Raw genomic sequence first — 5,589 nt, 5'->3', positions numbered from 1 at the left:
GACACAAATTCTCCACTTACCATTTTTCTTTGGCACTAGCACCAAAAGAGAGACCCATTCACTGTTAGAAATCAGATAGATGAATCCTGCATTAAGAAATTTCTCCAGTTCTTCCTTAACAATATCTTTAAGTGTTGGGTTCATCCTCCTTTGAGGCTTCCTGACTGGTTTGAAATCATCCTTGATGTATATATGATGAGTGCATACTAAAGGGTGCACTCCCTTCACCTCCTTATAACTCCAGGTGAAGGCATCTAGATGTTTTCTCAGTAGGCTGCATAGCTCCTCCTCCTGGGAAGTAGATAGGGATGGATTGAATTTCATTGTTCTTTCTGGGCTGAACTCTATATTTTTGACACGGAGAGAAGTAGGGTTGGCCACACAGAGATCAGTTGAGGGGTTTTTTTGGGTTTCTCTTACTATGTCTTCTAATAGTGATACACTGGGAGGTGGATTCTGAATCAAATTTTCAATCATATCATCCTCATCTTGCGGTTTTCCTCCCATGGCGATTTCCACTGCACAAAACGGTGCATAATAAACTTCATCCTCATCCTCCTCCTCCAACCGGAGAGGTAGATCATGTTCTAGCAGAGGTTGGGAAGGAGGATATACGGCTAATTGTTTGGACATGTGCCCGTTCTTTATGGTCAAGTTCCCGGCTCAGCAGCTGATGTAGGCATCGGCTGTAGCCAACCAAGGCCTTCCCGGAATGAGAGGATACCTAGTGAGCTTTGCCTTTGGCTCGAGAACCAAGAAATCAATAGGGTACTCCCAAGAATCAATAAAGACCATCACATCTTCAACAATCCCCTCAGGGGTCACAGTGGAGCGGTCTGCTAGCTGCAACACTGTCATGGTCTTCCTCAAGGAGCCCTGGAGTTTAAGTTTGAGCATTGTGTCATTTGTCATCACATTAATGGCAGCTCCCAGATCAATCAAGGTATGTGGGACCATGGTCCCATTAATGTGGACATCAACTACTAGGCTTCTAGGATCCAGATATTTTGGATAGATTATCTGCCCCAACATCAAGTCAAACAATTGTCCTATGACATTGATGGTTGGGAAATCTCTCTTGCACCTTCCTAGATGCCTAAAGCACTTCTCTTTGATCAACCTATTGTAGATAGGCACATCTTTTATGGCTTGGAGAATTGGTATCTTCACACATAAATGTTTCAATTCTCCCAGGAGTTCAGTCTCTTCTGGGGTAGGCTAGATTGTCATGGATAGTCTCTCAAGAAAGGGTGGATTTGCTTTAGGTTCACTTTCCTCTTTATCTTCCTCAACCTCTCTGGGTGGAGGCTGGCTATCTGGGAGAAATTTCCCAGATCGCAAGTTGATTTCTTGAATCTCCACAGCATAAGTTGGGCATGATGGTTCCCCACTATACACTTGCTGAGCCTGTCTATTGTTCAGGTTTGGATTTGGCTAGGTAGGAATTTGGGGTTGCCTTGGTGGATCAGAAGGTAACGGTTGTGGTTGGGTAGGTGGTGGAGGCAGAAGAGTAGGAAGAGAGTTGTATTGGGGCCTCCACCCCTGATGAGATGCATTCCACTGAGGTTGCGGCTAAGCATAGGATTGAAAGGAATGGGTGGCTAGTTGGGCATGATATTGAGATGGGAAAGACCAAGGAGGAAGCATGGACTAGGAAGGATGAGCAACGGGGCCCCAAGAAGGTATGGAAGTGACTTGGTTGGGGTTGTAGTATGCCTAAGATGTCCCTTGCATCCCCTACTGCTATGGTCTAGGTCCATGCGGTCTCCTTTGGTTTATGTAATAGATCCATTCAGTGACTCCTTCGGCCCCTTGGTATACAACTTTAAGTTCGGGCAAGGAAGGGCACTTATCTATAGAATGATCTTCTTCACAGACTGAACAAAAATATATAGAGTTAAATGGGAATTCATTCCTAGGATGCCTCCTGGTGCATCTAGGGAAAAAAATGGCCAAAACCCTCTCCGCTTCCTCTTGTTTTCTTTTGATATGTAAGGTATCCATTAGCATGGCAAGAGTTTGCAGCATCTCACTCTTGAAGTCTTCCAGCATGGTTCCAATTTCACCTTTAATGGATGAATTGGAAGAAGAGGTATTGGCTATGGGTTGACTCCCCCTACCTTTCTTTCTGGCTGCTCTAGAATGGTTTCTAAAAATAGTCTTTATGTCCTCATAGGATAGTTGGTAGATGTCTCCCCCAGCTAGTAGATAAAGGGTGTCTAAAAGGTCTTCCCAAATTCCCCTGAGAAGGACCAACTTCAAAGACTCAAGGTCAAGTGTACACTTGGCCCTTTTGTAACTGAGCTGAAACCTCTCTTCATAATCTTCCAGGGACTCATCACTTCCCATGGTCATTTGGAATATTTCTTCTTTAGTATCTTTTAACCTGCAATAGTCTCGATACTTGTCGTTAAAGGCCTACTGCATCTGAGCCCAAGTTGCGATGCTATTTCCATGTAATCCCATGAACCAGCACAGTGTTGCGTCCTTGAGAATAGAAGGGAACAGTTTCAACTTTTGCTCATCTTCTGCATAGTCATAAGTTCGACAAATGAAAACAAACTCGAACAAGAAGATGTCTGGATTTTCTGTAGTCAGACCATGGAAGTGAGATAGGGCTGAAGGACTTATATTCTTCATTTTGGTGTCCCCATTGGTCTCCCGAGTGGGAAAGGTACCCTCTATTATCTCTCCATTTCCCCTAGCATTTCTGTTTTCAGCCATTGACTCAGGAGGAATGTTTTCTTCTTCTTCTTCCCCTATAGGTTCTTCAAATATTTCTGGTTGTTCACCTAAGGGTTCTTCTTGAGTGCAGCCACCGAAGAAGAGAGAAGGTTAGCTGTGTGTGGCAATGGGGGTGTTAGGAAAAAATTTTCCTGATTTATCTCTATTCCTACGAGGCATGAAAGGAAATCTTTTTGGTTGGATTTTGTTTCTTTTTCCCCACACTAATAGTACTTGCAGAAGCTGAAATTGATAAAACAAATTGCAACTAGCTGAAATGAACTTGCCAAATGGAGATTTGTAGAATTGAAAGGGAAGCAAGGAAGTGCAGAACTGAAAGGAAAGAAATGACTAGTCTACTTTTGCTGAAATGAAATTTGCAGAATTGAAAAGGAAAGCAAGGAAGTGCAGAACTTGAAAGAAAAGAAATGACTAGTCTACTTTTGCCGAAATAACTATTAGCAGAATGTTGCAAGAAGAAATAGAAGAAAGCAGTAATCACAGAATACTCTGACGCTTCCCCGGCAACGGCACCAAAAAGTGGTGAGCACCAATATTGCAACAAGAATGCTGCAACTCCTAGGCTGCCAACTTTACTTTTTTTAACCCAATAGTTCGTAACAAACTTGGAAGCATCAGTGTTGTATGCACAAGTACTAGTTCTCACTGCAGGTTGTCACTTGGTCAGCCAGCGCAAGATCACTAGGAGCTCAAGCCAACTTCTATAGATTTCAGAAGAAGCTTTATATGTGATGAAAGAAAAGAAAGATTATTCTACAGAAGCTATTCTGATTACAGAAAGGAAAAAGACTGGAATGTAAAGCAAGACCTAGTAAACCCTAATTAACAAGCTAATTCTACTTTTGTCAAAAACACTATGAAAACCATGAAAGAAATGCCATTACCTACTCAAGAAAGTAAACAACATCTAACCATGCTATTTCTAGAAGTAAATAAGTAAAAAACATATTTTTGGATTTTTATGTGTTTTTATGTGAATTTGGCATGCATCTAATTTATTATGTGTGAGTGTGTCAGTGAACAGGTGCCGTTGGAAAGTGGTTTTGAAGCTTGGGAGGATGGAAGATGGCGTGGATGGGTCCTAGGAGGTATTAGGTGGCCTTCTAGAGGCTTTTCCCACACTTTACCTTCAAAAGAAAGCCTACAAGAAAAACTACAGGAGGACACACGGAAACTTCAGGAGGAAAACAGGGAAACTACAGGAGGCCTACAGGAGGAGGCTGAGAGAAATTTCCACTATTTTGAGGGTGTGAAAGTGGGTGGAAAAGGTGGATGGAGGTTGGGGTGAGGTGTTAGGGTGCCTAAGGTCTACCATGAACCTCCAGGAGAGAGAAAGATGATTGGGTTTGCTCAAGGAGAGAGGAAGGAGTTATATGAAAAATGAAGGAAACTAGGGCAGAATTGAGGTGAGGTCTGGGAGACCTGTAGGGCATGGATCAAAGGGAGGATATGATTGTTGATAAGCTAGCCTACTACTAGGAGAGATATGCTACAAAGGAACTGATAGTCAACCCAGAGGATCAAGCAACAAATGAAATGAGTGCATTTAGGAAAAACAAAGTTTTGCATTAAAATGGTCTAAACTATGATCTATGAGAGGAAATGCTGAGAAATGCTGCAAGAAAGGAAAGAATGAAAGAGGAATATTGCAAATCAAGAAGTGAACATGATAAGGAAGATCTGAAGCAAATCAAAACTAGACTATTAACCTACTAAAAAGCTGCAAACACTAGAAGTCCTATGAATGAGGAAAAATTTTGTTTTGGGGGTAGAAAGAGGGTCTTTGCCTCAAATCATGGTCCCAGAGGGAGGAAGAGAGGCCAAGGCACTATTTCTAGCCTTTTGAATCTTCTCTTGATCACTGCTTAACCTGCTATAGAAATCACAAATGGAAGCGAACTACTAAATCATCAAGAGCAACCTATTCTTAACCATAAAAGAAATACATCTAACAGCAAACTGATCTACAACTGAAGCAAAGCATACAAATACAAGTAAAAAGGAGATTGGTTGCTTGGATTGGGCCCTAACCCAAGACATTTAGCCCTCTAAGGTAACTCAGTGCTAGCTCAAAAAGGATTCCAACTTCATTATCAAAACAATAGCAAAATTACATAAAACTATTACAAAATAATAAGCTCAAAATTTGAACACAGTTTACATAAGAAAAAAAATCCGACCCTAGTGAGGCCCTAGGCATTTCTACTTATACATCTGAAGCTACCAACAGCTTCCTTAAAATCAAGGAGGCTTGGCTCCCAAAACTCAAGATAACTATCAGTCATCCTCCACTTGCTCGGCTGCCTTCTAGTGCATGATTCAGCTGCTTGTACTCCGAGTTGAATGAAGGGGAATTCGAAGTGAGGAGTAATAAATGAGGGGGGTTCCCTCCTATAAGTCCTCTCCTCTGTCTACTTCGAGTTATTACTGCCATTTGACCACTGGATCCTTGACTTTGACCTCAAAATCCATCAATAATCTGCATTAAATACATGTTAGACCACATGGCATCATAACTAACTCAACTCACTCTATAAGCATAAATATAATCAGAAAATCATACAATAAGCTAAGAGAATGGTTGATTTGACTAGGTTAGGAGGTAAAATGAGCCCATATAATTACCCATTTATGAGGCTCATCACCACACGATACCTTGCCACTCTGAGGGAAGACCGATGCACTCACTGTGTATCAATCCTCTAATTCATGCCATCTGTGCTCCGAAACTCTGGTCAAGAGTACATCAAACCTAAAATGCAAATCAACAAGCAGTGCAGTATCCTCTAGACATTGATGTGATGATGATGTCCTTCGATCTGCAGCCCTAGGCATTGTGGCTCG

Source organism: Pinus tabuliformis, chromosome J, assembly GCF_031772625.1.
Source record: "Pinus tabuliformis cultivar Carrire ecotype Pingquan chromosome J, CPIR1, whole genome shotgun sequence".
NCBI lineage: Eukaryota > Viridiplantae > Streptophyta > Pinopsida > Pinales > Pinaceae > Pinus > Pinus tabuliformis.
Note: the sequence above shows the minus strand (reverse complement) of the source record.